A 17,585-nucleotide genomic window follows, 5' to 3' on the forward strand; every position below is an offset into this window, starting at 1 on the left:
TGTAAAAGCAACTTGCAACTTAAGACCACCATCTACTGGTTCTGTCCAATGCTGCAAAAGCTACAGCGTAATATCTAACTGATTGATTTTAAATGCACCCCACTAAAGAATCTACCAACACTCTTTCAAAAGATTTGCTAAATTAGTCACCTACCTCCTAACCAATACTTTAATATTCAGTATGCACATTCTTAACGACCTCAATCATTCTTCAAGACATCAATCATTCTTCAAGAAACAACAATAACTAGAATCTGTTATACTAGAGGCTGCTAACCTATGATGACTGATGGTAGATTTTTAAAAAATAATCAACCTGATACTCTTGAATCAGACTTGATTGATAGACATGGATATCAAAATTTATGCTCTATCTCAGAAGAAGATACCCTATGACAGTCAAGATTCAAGAACTAAATAGAAAAACATTTTGTTGATGAGACTCCTTTATACTGATTCATATTGCCTTCCATTACTCCAGAGCCATGGTTAAGCATTGACTTTGGTGGGATACTATAGCCCTGAAAGGGACATGGGATTGTTTCTTAGGGTCACAACCTCTGTAGAGCCTTTCAAATTAATGTGATAGTAATTTACAGAGTTGGATAAAAGTTGAGCTAAATTTCTCAAGAGTTTGCTGCCTTAGGGCTGTTGCCTCCCACTGGATTTTTGTTTCTGGGTTTAGAGACAAAGCATTGCATTTATGAAAGTTTTGTTTCTTTCATGTACTGCCCCATCTATCCTGAAAATATGTAATTTCTTGTTTTCCAAGTTCCTCAAATCACTTCATTCATTCATTCATTCAACAAATATTTGTTAAAAGCTCTAAGCTCTGTGGCAGGTAATAGGGATGGATAGGTAAGGAAAAAATATAATTCCAATTAACATGACAGGATTAAATATATTTATTTATTTATATGTTCTGTGGTTCCACAAAGAATTAAAGTATACCACTACAACCAATTTTCTAATACAGATATTTTTAAAAACTTTTCAAATTTTGCAAAATTATATATCCCCTTCCCCAACTTCTACCACTTGACTGGTATGCATAGATATTGAAATCACTTTTTATCACAGACAGATAAAGTGACTATACAGCTCTTCCAGGGCCTCTGCTTCTCTATATATGTTTGAAGTTAGCATATACTCTTAGAGATTTTGTATTGGTGTGTGTAATTTGTTCCATTATTTTCTTAGTTACCCAGACTTGAAATTCTGCCTTTGCTTTTCTGATTAAAATAGAAGCAAACACACAGAAATTCCCTCATCTTACCACACAAAATATACCAATCTACCTGCATTGCTACCTGTAATCTCTGCCTTTCTTGCTGTTTCAATAAAAGATGTGGTCCCCTTATCAAAACCCAGATCTCCTCTGTACACTCCACCACTTTCCAGCCTTCTAAAAAAAGTTACCTTCTGTAATGATGACATTATTAACTTTTCTTCCTCTATTTGATCATTTTCATTAGCATTAAAAAACCTGTAGGTTTGTGCGTTAAAAAAGAAAAAACTTCTTGACATTTTACTCACTGCTATCCCTTTATACTACACCCTTCACGGTGAAAATTCTTGACAAGGTTGCCTATGGTCTCTTCTCTATTGCATTACCTTCTATTTTCTCCTCAACTAATTCCTGTAGGCTTTCTGACTCACCTTCCACTGAGATTGCACATTGAGATCACCAATGATTTGTGTGTTTTCAAATCCAACAGTAACACTTTTGCTTTTATATTTAGAGACTTCGCAGCAACATTGGCCATAGTGAACCCTTCTGTCCTCAAAAGGCTCTCTGAGTTTGGCTCTCAGATACTTCACTCTACTTCCTCCATCCTTACTGGCCATTCCTCTGCTGGCTCATTCTCTGCTAGATTTGAAATATTGGAAAGCCTCAGAGTTTGTAGCTGGAGATCCTTTTCTTCTTTATTCTACACTCTCTCACTAGGCATTTTCATCCAGTTCCATGGAATTAAAGAATTCCCTATTTCCAATGATGTGAAATTTATTTCTCTAGCCTTGAACCTCATCTGAAATAGGCTTTTAGAATCCAATTGACCTCTTGACATTTCCACTGGAATTTCTAATATGCAACTCAACTCATTAACGTGCCTCAAACAAAACTTCTGAGATTTACAAAACTTAATCTTTCTCTTTGGTTTTTTAAACAGTCATCAATACATCACAATCTATCTGTTTGCTCTAGGAAATTTATTAATATATCCCAATCTATCTAGTTGATCCAGGAAACATTTAGAAAACCTTTCCTTCCCTCTCTTTGCTATATCTAACCCATCAGCAAGTCTTGTCAATTTACCTCTGAAATATTTCCATGAACTCCATCTCAATAGCTACAAACTGGACTTCTACTATTGCCTCCTAACATATTTCATGGCTTCTACTCCTGTCATGCTATAATTCCTTTTTCACACATTGGCCAGAGTTACTTTTTTAAAAAACAGAATTTATATTATGTAACTGTTCTATTTAAACCTTCCAAATTAAAACCCCTAAGCCTGTCATCCAGCATCTTGTATAATGTGGGCTATGTTTACTTCTCTGCCTTCACCTCTTTATACTCTTTTCCCACTACATCCCAGATACACTTGCCTAACTTGAGTTCTTCAAGCAAGCCAAGCATGCCACTCATTCTTTTCTTGGGGCTTTGTGCTTGCTGGTCCCCCTGCCAGCACACTTTGTCCCTAGATCTTTAGAAGGTTGGTTAATTCCCATCATTCAGGTCATTGAAAGAAGTTTTGTTTCTTTCATGACAGTCCCACACATCCTGGAAAAATGTAATTTCTTGCTTTTCAAGTTCCTCAAATCACTTCATTCACTCATTCAGCAAATATTTGTTAAAGGGCCTAGAGCTTGTCCAACCCACCTTATTTTGTCGTTGTTGTTCTGTTTTGTTTTGTTTTAGGCTTTTAGAAGCCTGTAGCCATGGTGTTTAGTTTCTCTCTCTCTGAGGAAGGAGAGTTATTGGCCTAATCAGAAACAGAAACTAAGAACCCATGACTGTATTCTCTCCCTTGGAAAGCCTGATAGGCTCTGTGGCAGATAATAGGGATATAATTCCTCATTGTGTACATGCTAATTCCTTAGAGTCAGAGAGGCCTTCCTTGAGTACTGTCTATGTAATCAAGATCCTAATCCATTTCTATCACCTTATTCTTTTATTTTCATCATAGCACTTATTGCTACCTGATATTTTTTATTTACTTATTTATTAGTCACTTATCTTGTATTAGAATGTAGACTTGACAACAAAGAAATTGTCTGCCTTGTGCACTGTGGTATCACTAGCAGATATAACTGCATGATATTTGGTGGGTACTCAATAAATGTTGATGAAATTAGTGGATAAATTACTAGCTAAGTACTTAATGGGCCTTGATTTTATCTTATATTAGCCCACATCCAGTGCGGCCAAGTCCTGACAACTCTTACTTTATGATATCTATTTATTTATCTATGCCTCATCATTTCTACAGTTGGATTCTTTACTGTCTCCTTGAGAATGTTTGTTGTTGTTGTTGTTGTTGTTTCTCCATCTGTATAGCCATACAATGGAGGGAGACAGTAGAGTGTAATAATTAAATGCTTTTCAGACTGCCCATGTTTGCCATTTGCTGTTTGACTGGTAAATTGTTTGGCAAGTCTGTGCCTCTGCTTCCTCATCTGTAAACTGGGGATAAGATAATGATGGTACTCAGCTGTAGACAGTTGTGAGGAATTGGTGAGTTAATTGCTAGGAAACATTTGCACTGCAGCCTGGAAAGCATTGATAAGTGTTAGTTGTTTCTTTGCCTGTTCAGTTAACCTTCCTAAAACCCTGTTCTTATATCACTCCCTCACTCATCACACCCTGCAACCTTGTGTGCAAAAACTTACAAGACTTCCCAATGTCCCCAAAATTGAGGCTTCAATCTGTCTTTCAAGGCCTTCCTCAACGTAGTCCCCATAACTTTCTTTATATTACTTTTTCTCATCCCATCACATGAATACTTCCACTCAATCCAGTTCATGCACACACATTTTATTTCAGTTAATATTAATTAAAATCATGTGTTAGAGCCAGGCATTATTGCTGGATATACACAAAAAGGAAAGATACCACCTTTGTCCTTAAACTCCACAGAGTTTTCTAAAGCCCCTATATCAGTCAGGATTCTCCAGGCACAAGAAACAGAAACTGACTCTTAAAAACTTAATAGGAGGCCGGGCGCGGTGGCTCACGCCTGTAATCCCAGCACTTTGGGAGGCCGAGGCGGGGGGGATCACAAGATCAGGAGATCGAGACCATCCTGGCTAACACGGTGAAAGCCCGTCTCTACTAAAAATACAAAAAATTAGCCGGGCCTGGTGGCGGGCGCCTGTAGTCCCAGCGACTCGGGAGCCTGAGGCAGGAGAATGGCGTGAACCCGGGAGGCAGAGCTTGCAGTGAGCCGAGATCGTGCCACTGCACTCCAGCCTGGGCAACAGAGCGAGACTCCGTCTCAAAAAAACAAACAAACAAACAAACAAACTTAATAGAAAAAAAAATGTATCAAAATATATCAGAATTGAAGGAAAAGCTAGAGCAAGAAGAAACAACAATAAAAGAAAACAAACAAGCAAAAAGCCATGACAGACTCAGAAAGGATAACAATCAAAGTAGAACCTAAGTTATAGGAACTAAAAGATAGTATTCTCAGGGTCCTAATACCAGAAAAAGTGAGTGTCAGCAACTTTTTGGCCTTGCATCACTCTTTGTCTCAAGAGCCAAATCCCAGGAAAATAACATTTAATTAACCTGGACCGGGCTGCATGCCTACTCTTTAGTTACGGGAGGGCACAGTGATTCCTGGTCTTACCTACATGGTATCTGTAAGAAGAACTGTGCCTCTTTTCGAGGCACACTTCAAACCTTACCGCCTCTCTAAAGCCTTCACAATCTGCCTGATTTCAATCATCATTGCCTTCTGGAAACTTTTATGGAAGTTATTAATTTGCATCCAATATTCAGCACTTAGCATTACTTGCTCACATTGTAATTTGTATATTTTATGTAAATATTATAGGTCCTTTGAAAAATGACTCAGCTGTGGCCTCCTTGTGGAGCAGCATTATTATACCTTCAGAACTTTTATTCGTGCACCCCAAGAGGAAAGTGGCAAAACATCCATGAATGTTGCCCATACTGGCTATCTAAGGGGAAATAGACACATCTCCCTGAACAGATCTTTAATCTCTGCTCTGTTCTTCAAGTGCACCCCCATCCTCTCCCATCTCCCCAGTAGCACCAGGGATTTGATTTAAGCAGAAAGGCTGGGGTATTGCTTAGTATCTATGAGTCCTGGGTTGCCTCCTCTCAGGTTTACCAGCTAATACTTTAGAAAGCAGTGATGTTCTGCAATAATCAGCTATGAAACAGGTTTATAACATATTTTCACCTTTATTAACTCATTTAATTAATCATGTCATTTCACCAAAATATTCTATCTGGCACACACGGGAGGCTCTGGCCAGCCCTGAATTCACAAAACCAAGACTGGTCATTAGAGTAACAAAGCAATGACCCAGAGTTGAGATATCCCCGATATCACCTTCCAATCTACTATACAATTAGCTTAGTTACTATGTTTGCTCTTTATTTTCTGTCACTTCACTAGAATATAAGCTCCTCAAGATCAGAGATCTTTATGCTTTGTTGCCTGATGTATCCCAAATTTCTAGTTGTGTTTAGCAGAGCACTTAAAAAAGCTGGTCGGACTTGCATTATAACCCTGGCTCCATCACTTGCTGTGACCTAAAGCAAGTTACATATTTTCTCTGAGCCTCAGTTTCTCATTTCTTAAATGAAAATCAAATAGTGCTCATCTCCTAGATTTGTTAGGAGAATTAAATGATAAAATGTTTGCAAAGTACTTAGTCTAGTGTCTGGCACATAGAAAGATGATACACATTACTATAATAGTCAGCATTTATATTTTTATCAAACAAGTGTTTATTGGGGACCTACTGCTATACTCTAAATGTGTTCCCCAAAATTCATGTGTTGGAAACTTAATCCTCAATAATACAGTGGAAGGAGGTTAGGTCTTTTGGCAGGTGTTTAGGTCATGAGGACCCTACCCTCATGAATGGATTAATGCTACTATAATAAGGGCTTGCAATAGCAGGTTCACCCTATCTTGCCCTTCTGTCTTTTACCATGTAAGGAGGAAGCAAGAAGGCCCACACCAGATGCTGACATCTTGATCGTGGACTTCCCACACCTCAGAACTGTGGGAAACAAATTTCTGTTCTTTATAAATTACTCAGTCTGTGTTACTCTGTTATAGCAGGACAAATGTACTAAGACGTGTTATAAAGGATGTTGAGAATCCTCATATCAATAAGATGTGATTTTATAGTAGCTTTCAAGTATCTCACAGTCCAGACCTCAAACAGATAAACTAAAAACAAGATATGATATGATATAATGTAATATGATATGATATGTTTGATATGATAAGAGTAAGGCCAAAATACAACACAGGGAAAAGAACACTATTATGCCCTGAGTGGTCTAGAAGGGCTTCCTGGCACAGGTAAATCTGGAGAGATATCCATAGGATTATTTAGGAGCTTTTCAGGCAAAGAAATATGAACAAGTCATTGTCATCAAAGATAACAGAATTAATAAAGTGCAAGATGATTATAAGCAGTTTAGAAAAAAATTTTCAAAGTAGGGAAAGTGAGAGATAGGATTGAAGAGGTCAGAACTAGGTAATTCAGAGCTTAGTACAAAATGTTTGAAAACTTGAACTTTCTTCTTTTGGCAATATGGAATAATAAGATTTATTTAAGAAAGAAAACAGCATAATGAGATGTTCATTGGCTAAGTTACTGGTAATTGAGTGGAAGATGAATTTGAGGGGACAAGACCAGGTGACGGAGATTTTGATTAGAGTTACTACAAAAATCCAAGTAGAAGACAACAAGGGACAAAAATAAGGTAGTGGAGAGGAGAGAAGAGGTTAAAGAAAAATTTTAAATCCCTAGGACTAGCTAATTGAATGGGGTTTAGGTTGAAGTTGGTAAGGAAAGTAGTCATGGGGAGTCTAAGAAATGAAAGCACTGAAAAGGGAAGCTCCTTCTGGCCAAATTCTTTCCAAAGCTGTTTTCAAATAAATAATTCCAGGACACCTGGTGAGAGACACTGTTCATTTTCTTTTTTTCTTTTTTCATATTTTCTTTTTAATTCTCAGCAAGATAAGGTACTTCTATATAGAAGGGTGCGCCCTTACAGATGGAGCAATGGCGAGCGCACACTTGGACAAGGGAGGGGCAGGGGTTCTTACCTCTGACAACGTGGCCACTTCTGCTGTGTTGTTCCCCTATTGGCTAGGGTTAGACTGCACAGGCTAAGCTAATTCCAATTGGCTAATTTAAAGAGAATGATGGGGTGAGTGCTTTGGTGGGAGTCAGAGCAGAGCAGGTAGCAGGTGATCAGAATGAGTCAGGGTGGAGCAGGTGGTTGGAATGAGTCAGCGTGGAGCAGGTGAAGGGAGTGAGTCAGGGTGGAGCAGGTGAAGGGAGTGAGTCAGGGTGGAGCAGGTGAAGGGAGTGAGTCAGGGTGGAGCAGGTGATTGGAATGAGTCAGGGTAGACCAGGTGAAGGGAGTGAGTCAGGGTGGAGCAGGTGGTCGGAATGAGTCAGGGTGGAGTAGGTAATCGAAAAAGATTGCTTTATGAGGAAGTTAAGTTTAAAAGTAAAAGGCAAAGAACTGAACATACTGACATATTAATTCTTGGAATAGAAATTTAGAATTCATATCTAACAACCCCTCCCCTTGTATTTCCTTACAGCTTTCTTTTCAAACTTTTTAAACATGTCTTAGCTTAGTTGTTTTGCTTGATTTTCTAAAAGAAGCTTCTCTGGATAAGGTGGAGGATAGTTAAGGGAGGTTTTATGAAGTGCCATTTTTATAAGCCTCTGCAACAACTTACAGATGCATGGTATGACACAGCACCCAACAAGAATAACTACACCTGTTACGGCTGTGAGGGAAATAAGAAACTGAGGCTATTATTCCTTTCCATTTACCGAACTACTTTTCTAGCCATCCTGTAAAGGGGTCATTTACCCCTGAGTTGCTGGTTAACTCACTGAATAGCGCAGTCAGACCTTGCAGTGCCTTTGTTATACTTCCATTAGGGGGAGTGTTGTTTGGGATGAAGGTGCAACATTGAATTTTAATCATGATGCAAACTCCTCCTCTTTCTGCTAATATCATGTCTAAGGCTATCCTATTTTCCCAAGCCCTGTGGCTAGTAGCCCCTAATTGTTCAGCTATTCGTTTAACAGCATCTCTAGTGTAGTTAATAAATCGCTTTGGTTGTGATAGATGTAGTTTATCCAATCTACATTTTTACTAACTGTCACCCACCAAAATATTGACTCACATCCTGTAGCTATTTGATTTTGGGCTTTAAATTGATCTTGTATTCCCCATGGGACTCCAATTGCATCTAAATAGACGTGAGAGTCGAAAGACCCATAAGGGGCTTCTCTCACTTTATGATGTCTTATTTTTCCTCCCTCTGGTTGATGAAATGCCAGGGTGATAGGGATAGCCAACTGCACTAAAGCCCAAGTGCCACTCCAGTTATTCGACAGAGTATTCAGTAAAGTCCACCACAATACCACCACATATCCGCTGAGGGATGAACAAGGGCTCACTTATTGGTAAGCTCTTGAAAGTTCTTAAGCTCACTGCATCCCTTCAGGTCTCCAAGGAACGCTGTTTCCTCCCTGTCCTGGGAGACATGAAGTCAACTTAGTGTTGGGAGATGGAAGCTGGATGGCCCTCAGGGGCTGACCCGCAGGATGCCAAACTTCGGGATATAGCAGAGAGAGAGAGCTTGGCACGACTTATTATTCCAGGCTGTAGACAGTGTTCATTTTCAGCTAACCTAATAGTATCATATACCTGTCTCTTACTTTCTGATGGCACAGATATGTCTTTGAGGACTTACCAGTCTCCATTGTCTTTTACTGTCTTTTATGGGTAGCGTTTGCATTTTAAATGTGTTCTCTTTAAAATGAAAGAATGAGATCAAAAGAAGCAAGTTTCTGAGTAGGAGCCAGAAGACTTGAAAGTCATTCTTGTTTCTATTAAGAAATGGAATGTAAAATGTAAAATGCATAATGGATTCAATACTCTAGCCTCAGTTTCTATGGCTGATAAAATAGTAGAATCCATGCCTTCCCCTCATGTTGAGCAATTGAGCAAGACATGTAAGAACTTTTAGCAACAATAACAAAAATCATTTAAAAAATCTTGTCCTTGAAAAATATCAAATATATTATCAAGGTGATTAAGCACTGGTTTGGTTAAGGTTTCCTCCCCCTTTTTGTAAGGTTTTTAAACATATTTAAATTAACAAGCATTTGTTGGTATCCAACAGCATGTCAGACTCACTGGCGTTTAGGATGTTGCTTACAGCATATCCTTTTAAGTTATAACTCACCGAGCTCTGAAAATTGTCACATTTTTATTGAAGCCCTTTCACTTTTCCTTTCCATTAGTTTTCACATCTCAGTTTTATAATCCTTATCCCTAGGAAACTAAAACCTTGCTCTAGATCTGTGCACACTGAGATTTCAGGATAACCTATTAGCTTCACATAAATATCAAATATAAATTTCAAATCGATAGAATGCACATGAAAATCAGTGTAACTTTGCAGGATCTATGTCCCATTCTTATTCATTTTCCTACTATACATATGACAGAAAGGAAGAACTCATGCATTTTTTGAATGAGGGAGTGAAAATACTGTCTTACTTCAGGACAAGGTCTAGATCTAGTGGACTATAGTTTCTAAAATGATATTAAACTAGTAGGGCAAAAAAACTGCCTCAATTTTCCCCTTTCTAATGACCAGAATTCCTTCCAATTCTTCATCACTTCTTCCTATGGCAACTATTTATCTTCTTGGGCAATCCCTATCATGAAACTATATACCATGAGAACTGTATTCAGAGACAGAACTTGGTCTCTATTTTCTCTAAATCATGAGGCACAAAGAAAATACTATATTTCATCTTGGCAATGTGTGTGTGTACTGTGTAACTTCATGAGTATCAGAAAGAAGAAATCTACAGGAATCCTGTAGGAGGGGAAAAATAAGTATTCTTGTGTAGAGAAAATAAGTATTAGAATATAGTAACTTAACAGATTTAACAACAACATTTTTCTGAGTAATTTTTATTCATCTTGAACTACATTCAGACTCATAGTTCCATCAAACCATCAACAACTGAGACCTGAAGTAGGATCTGGGCTGCTTCATAGATCTCAGTTTTCAGTCTTTGGGAAACTAGCACATAAATCTTATCTTGGAAAGCAAAAGAAAAAAGGTAAATAAACTATTTTAGATTTCTGCTATATACCTGGCTGTAGATTAGATACTTTCATGAATATTACACTAAGTGTGATCCCTATGTGAGCAGCCATCTTGAATGTGCTGCTCGAGACTATATCCAGAGTTTAGTCATGCCAAACACACTGTATGTGACCAATAATAATAACAGCAACTAAGATTGGCTGGGTACTTTTTACCTGCCATGTGCTATTCCAAGCACCTTTCATATATTGATTCATTTTATTCTCATACTGATAGTATACTCTCCATTTTATAGTAGAGGAAACTAAAGCTAAGATGCGAGAATAAAGTAACTTGCCCAAGGTCACATAGGTAGGAGGGCTAAGATGCAAATCTGAGCAGTCCAACATTATAGTCCATCGTTAATCGCTGTATTAGGCTTGTTGAATGAATAGGTTAACATTGTGCCCTTTAGGAACTACTGACTTTTTATACTGGGATGGTTCTGAGGTTGATGCAAATGTACCTTTTCCAAAGCCATAGTGCTTGCCTTCTGTTACCCAGATAAAGCAGTAAGTTTTCTTTCTTGCTTCATAAATTTCAGGTAAAGCCTTTTTCCCCCGTACTTCACCTCTTGTTCTTCACAGCTCAGTACTAATCATCAGCCCATAATGCAGTGTAGAATTGCCAACACCATCCCGATGATGTAGTTATTTCCAATTGGCACTTGGGAGCAGTGAGGATAGGAGGCATTACTCATAGCCAAAAGTACAGATGTTTCTAATTGCTTTCCATTACCAAGAATAACAGCTGTTTACATCTATCAGCAAATAATTCACAAGAGCTCCAGACTATTAAGATAACACACCCCACCTGGTCACCATCACAAGTTGTCAAGGCCAAGATAGAGGCTGCCAGAATTCCCTTCTGCATCTCTGTTCATCAACTGACAGCATGTGTCACCTTCAGATATCCTTATGCTTCCCCACAAGCTCTGGCTTCTTGGTGGCCTGACACATCAAATGGACATATGGATTCTTCATGGCTTTGCAGTAAATGTTTTATGGCTATCTTGCAGCCAAGGGCAGCTGACATGGAGAAGCAAGGGACTTGCAAATAGCCTGATGAAAGAATTTCTGCACTTTTTTTCACAGAAGAGGAATACATGTTCTGCTTAGAGGAGTTTCACAGCTGCAATATGCTTAACTTCTTTAATGCACCTACAAATTGCATTAGGTGATAGATTATGCAGTTCAGTAGCATCCCAGGCACCTGGTCACATGCTTGGCTACAATCCCCAAAATGGACAATGTTCACAGTTCAATAAACTTTATCACATAGTTTTATTGACCACAAAAGAAGACAAATATTAAAACGCATTATAGATATTAGGGTTAAAAAGAACAGTAGTACCTCCTTTCCAATACAACATTGACCCATACTGCATACTTTTCTTCCAGGCTAGTTTAAAGTGACTCAGGCATTTGGTCTGTATTATTTTTTCCATGAAGACAACTTCAGAGTCTAATACAACTTTTTGTGTTCCTGCTGCACCTGAATTTATGTCTGAAATTGGCTTTCTACAGATTCACACACATTTTTGTAGTTCATGGATTTTAACCTATTAAAAATAATGGCACATCATCTATTTAAAACTACACATGTGGTTACAAAGCTATATTAACTAAAAAATTTCCTTATGGCTTGTGGTAGCTTATCTCGAAGGTGCCCACCATCAATTCCTGACTTCTATATATGTACTTGTATGTCACTCCCCCATTGAAAGGTGGAATCTATGGAGTCCTTTGAATCTCAGCTGGCCTCTCATTGCTTGAACCAACAAGATATGCCACAGTGCTGCTTTGCCAGTTCTGGGCTTAATTCCTAAGAGGACTGGCAGTTTCTATTTTTCCTCTTTTGGAACTCTCTCTTTGAGGGAATCCAAATGCCATGTAACAGCCCTTACTACCCTGAGGCCTACAAGCTGTTAGGAAGCCCAGAGTAGCATGTAGAAGAACTGTGTGGAGAAAAAATGGTAATAGCGCCCCCCGCCCCAAATGTTCCAGCCACTCGAGAATACCAACCATTCCAACCATCTCTAGCAATTCAACTTGTCCCAGCTGAGGCTCTAGATATCATGCAGTATGGATAGGCTGTTCTTGAATTATTGACCCACAGAATGTAAGCATCAGAAAAATGTTCAATGATATGCAACAATTGGTAACTGGAACATAGCCCCCACCTCACTTTCCATGAACCTCTGTTAATTTCTTAGCATTAATCTATAATACTGACGACATAACTCCTGAGATAAAAACCTCTATACTAAATCATAATTCATATGCTAAATATAATTGTAGTTTCCAATCAAAAGAAACAAAAAGACAAAAGTTAAGTGCTTATAATGCACCTTACTCCTTTTCTTTTCCTCTAAATCTGTGTCTCATTCCATTGTCAATGAAGAGTTTACTATATAGTTTTGCCCATAAAGCAAGCTATTATATATTTTAGGCCTCTGCTTCTGCACAGGATATCAATTCAAATCGCTGTACTTAGTTTTTCTGTTCTAAATATATATCTGACAGTCTGGTTTAAATTAGAATAAAATCCTCACTTCCTTCCAGGAAATTTGGTTCTTTTAATAGAAATCCAACAAGTTTGGAAAACTGTACAAATTCTCTTTTCACAACATCAAATATGAATCCGTAGATGCTATTGGGAAAAGTACCAGTTTTAAAACCTAAAAAAGTTATCTTATTACTTACAAATACTTTTTTTATTTTCTTGTATTGACAGAGGGGAAAGTTCAAAATCTGTGGAGACTTATTTGTGTATATAGCATACTATACATGCATATATACACATACATATATATAATATATATGTGTGTGTTGTATATGTATGTGTGTATCTTATAGGTGTGTATATCTGTGTGTGTGTGTGTGTGTGTGTGTGTGTGTATGCTTGTCAGGAAGAGTTATAATACACATTAACAAATTCATGGTATTCATTTAGTCCCTTTACATCTGCTTAATGATCATGAGAAGACTACTGCATTAGAACATAGATTCTCTGGATCCTAGCTCACTATGCCAGCCTCTCTACCACATTCCCTACCTGGTTCTTAGAAGACTGGCATGATACCATGAGTTCCCCTTTACTTCTCTTATTCTAACAAAATTTTACTGTATTTTCATACCTCATTGCATATACATTAGCCAAATGAATTTATACAGTCTAATTTCTATTATACAATATTTTAGTAAGAAATTCAACATTTCAACATTACTTAGACCAACATTGTTTTCTTAATTTGGTCTAGTTTTGTAGCAAAATTAGGAAACAGCTAGTTAGTTTCTTCTTAATAACTTTAGGGTGCTAAAGTACCAATATTAGCTCACTCTTTAAGTTGAAAATAATTATTTCCCCTAATTAAATTTAGTTATTTATCAATGGCACAAATTTTCTTAAACTATCAAGAAATCGCACTATTTATTGTTCACAAGGAAACAAATTTTTATGTTCTTCTTTACCAAAAAAAACACAACAACAACAACAACAACAAACCATAGTGTCCTTAATTACTCCTGAATATAGTTCAATTTAGAGGAAGAAAATATTCCTTACGCAGTCATTTGATCTTACATTGACAGTCTTCAAAATAAAGATGTCCAAGATACATATTCACTTCTTTTGGAGTCAATATTTCTTTTGAAATTGCAAAATTACTTGTGCTCCAACAAAACACGGACCCTTTACTCACCAACTGCCCAATCTGAGTACAGTAAAGAACTCTTCTCCGGGATAACTTTGGGCAGGATGATGAAGCAAAGGTCTAGCCATTAGCCTCCTTGGCAAGTCAACATTCACCTCTCGTAACTTTACTCTCAATCTTTCATTCATACTAAAGTGATCTTTAAAAGACCTAATGGAATCAGAGTTCCAATTTTCGATATGAACTTTACAATTATAAACTTTGTAAATACCAGAATTGATGTTAAATAAACTACTGATTATTCTATTGATATGTGAGGCCATCCCTGAGTTTGTATCATATTTTTTAAACATTTGATTTTGAAATAATTACAGATTCACAGGAAGTTTCAAAACAGTAAAAAGAATCCTTTGAACCTTTCCTTCAGATTCATCAATGCTCCACAGATTTTGAAATTTCCATTTTCCATTGTCCATATTAAAATGCCAGAAGATAAGTAGATTCTTAATAAACATGACAAAGTTGCTTTCACATTTGTCTTCAAGGGCTGCAGGAAGACAGCTAGTTATTAATTAGATTGCAAGTAGGATGATGCTAATATAGTACTGGTGAACATACTTGTTTCCAGGCTGGCATGATATGGCATGCAAGTTGGCATGCAGTGTTATATGAACATATGGCAGGCAGAAGCTGCTGTTTCCTCCTAGGAAACAGCAACGCAAACGTCAGCTCCCACAGTACTGAAGACACACACCCTAAAACTCTCCAGTGCTGTTGAGGGCTTAGTGCACATGCCATTTCCCAGTCATCAGGATGTGAAATAAACTCTACCTGTGGTGTTCCACTAACAACTATAGGAACTGAAAGTCTGTTTCCCCAAGAATAGGAGGATACAACCAGAAGTTCTCACTGAAGCTCTTGTGTCAGAGTACGATCTAGGGGACTTGTATTTGCAGTTATGAGATTCCCTTATAAATAAGCTTTTGCCTGGGAAAACTTCAACCACTCAAATAGTTTACTCCCTTGCCTCCAAACAAGTATATGCTTAAAACTTAGAAGAAACAAGAAAACAGAAGCATTCTATGACCTGTCCAAATGTTCAGTCTGAATCTTGTTAAATATTCAAGGCTTTCCACTTTTTTAGAATTCTACTACTAAAGCAATTCATCCTTCATCACTAAGCCTCTCCCCAGTGTAATAATCTTCACTCTCTGAAAATTCATCCAACTTGTACCTAAATCTCTACCACTGAAATCCATTTTCTTCACTCTATTCTCCGTGGCAGAAAAGCACATTTAATATGTAATAAGTCCACATCTTTTTGAAGACCTTTATTAAATTTTCTCAGCTTTCCCTTCATCAAACTATATAAATGAATTTGCTTCAGAAAGAAGGTTATGAAATAGGTCTATGTTCTTGATTATTTATATCTACTCAAAGGATTCCTATTTGCTTAAAAATATAAACTTGATACAATGTGGGTAAATTATCCACATTCTATGAAATACACTATACAAAGATAATTTAGCTAAACATGCTTTTTGTCTTTCACTGTGCTTTTTAAATAAAGACTTTAAAATCTATGATTTGGTGGAATATGCTATTAGAAAAGACCTTACTCGTTTAATGGAAAAATTCTTACTGAAAGAATGAAGCCCTAATTACATTCCATAAATGTATCTTTTCCTTCCTCTTGGTCTCTGCCTTCTACTCCCAAAGGCAATGGTGACTCAAAAAAGCTAACAGAGAACAGTAAGGGATGAATCTTCTGTGATTCACTTACCCCCCAAAATGGAAAGTTCTCATACCAGTTATTTAGAAGAGTTCTTCAGGTGCCTTCAACTGGAAGAATACATTTTATAAAATTATTCTTCCCTTGTGCAAAAGGATTCTTCTGTGTTGGAGAGTGCAAAACTGTCAGCTTCTGTGAGAGCTTTGCTTCTGTCTGCCTCTGTTAGCCAGTTGCAGGGACCAGCACGCCAAACTGTAAGAGAGCAGGGGACCTGGGGTGCCTGAACTAGCAATTCCATCATGCTGAGGGGCAAAAACCTGAACAATCACTGTGACTAAAAACCAGGTTTCTTTTGTCTGTCTTCAGGCTGTCCTGAGTATTTGTTTTTTATTCCTGTGGTTGTTATTGTTGTTGGATGTTTCTATGTGATTTGTTGTTTTTCCAGAGGGGGAGAGTCCACATCAGGTTGCCTGCCAGACAGAGCAGAATGCCATTAGGAAGAGAGCTGTGGCCACTGCTCTGTGTGAGTGAGCTGCCTCCATCACGGGGATTTATCTCTGCAAGTGCCGATCATAATGGATTCCTTCACTAAATGACTTTGGATGAGTGGGGCTTTGGCAGAGGCCCTGCAAGTCCCACATTCTGTTATAAAACTGAATGCCAATGTAATGGATGCTAAGGAGAAGTGGGGATGTGAGGGCAGGTGGGTGGGAGAGAGTTACGTGTACAGTGGCATAGACAGACACTCTGGAGAGCGGGAGTAGAGGAATGTGAGGTTGATATTGAGTTTTCCCAACTGGCAAAAGGATCAAGCATGGACCCAATTAATTCAAAGGAGCATCAGTCATAATTCTAAATGGGAGAAACAAACAATAAAGAAACACACGTTTTAATAAGTGGATGTAAAGTGCTCTAAATAAAAATATAGCTGAGGCAGGAGGATTACTTGAGCCAGGAGTTTGAGACCAGCCTGGGCAGCAAAGCAAGACCCTCATCTCTACAAAAAAATTTAAACCACCAGAAAACAAAGAAAAATGCAGAATCTGAGGATAAGAGAGTGAGACAGGGCAGATCAGTGTTATGTCATAAAACTTGGTCATAAAACCCCTCTCTGATAAATTGAAATGTGGCAAGGACTGATGAGGTGAGGGAGTAAGCCATGCATTTAACTGGAGAAAGAATTTCAAGAAGAAGAAACAGTAAATGCAAAGGCCCTGAGGCAGGAGTGCAATGGCTGCTGAGCAGGAGAGCTTATACGTTCAAAGAACAGCAAGATACCCCTGTGGGTGTAAACTAAAGAAAGGGCAATAGGGGAGAGTCTGGTAGGTAGCAGGGGCCAGATCAGGTCGAGCCAGGGGCCAATGTAATAATTCGAAGTTTTATTCTCAGTGAGAGGAGTATCAGCGGAGAGTTTTGAACAGAGGACTAACTTGTCTGGACTTAAGTTTTAAAAGAAATTACTTTGCTGCTGAGTGGTGAACAGATTTCAGGAAAGCAAAAGTAGAAACAGGAATACCAGTTTGGAGGTCATTGGAGAAGTCCATTAGAGAAATGAGGGTGAGTTGGAGCAGGGTTGTATTAACAGAAGTAAAGGAAAATGGGGAGACTTGAAATATGATTTGAAGGTAAAGCCAACAGAATTTATCGATAAATTGGATGCAGAGTTTAAGAAAATGAGAGGCATGAGGATGACTCCAGATACTTTAATCCGACCAACTGGGAGGATGGGATTGCCATTTATTGAGATAGGGAAAATTGTAAAAGGAAAGGTTTTAGGAGA

At 38.0% G+C, this 17,585-nt stretch overlaps 1 long non-coding RNA gene across 1 annotated transcript in view; it reads right to left on the reverse strand.

Annotated features, from left to right (window-relative positions):
• Nucleotides 1-7,502, reverse strand: part of LOC117085420 — a 31,625-nt gene extending 24,123 nt beyond the window's left edge. Inside the window, exon 1 of the long non-coding RNA XR_004437949.1 lies at nucleotides 7,329-7,502. This is a non-coding gene — a long non-coding RNA (uncharacterized LOC117085420). The remainder of the gene's footprint in view (nucleotides 1-7,328) is intronic.
• Between the last annotated feature and the right edge of the window lie 10,083 nt (nucleotides 7,503-17,585).

The sequence above is a fragment of the Trachypithecus francoisi genome, unplaced genomic scaffold, assembly GCF_009764315.1.
Source record: "Trachypithecus francoisi isolate TF-2019V2 unplaced genomic scaffold, Tfra_2.0 Lachesis_group1, whole genome shotgun sequence".
NCBI classification, from domain to species: domain Eukaryota; kingdom Metazoa; phylum Chordata; class Mammalia; order Primates; family Cercopithecidae; genus Trachypithecus; species Trachypithecus francoisi.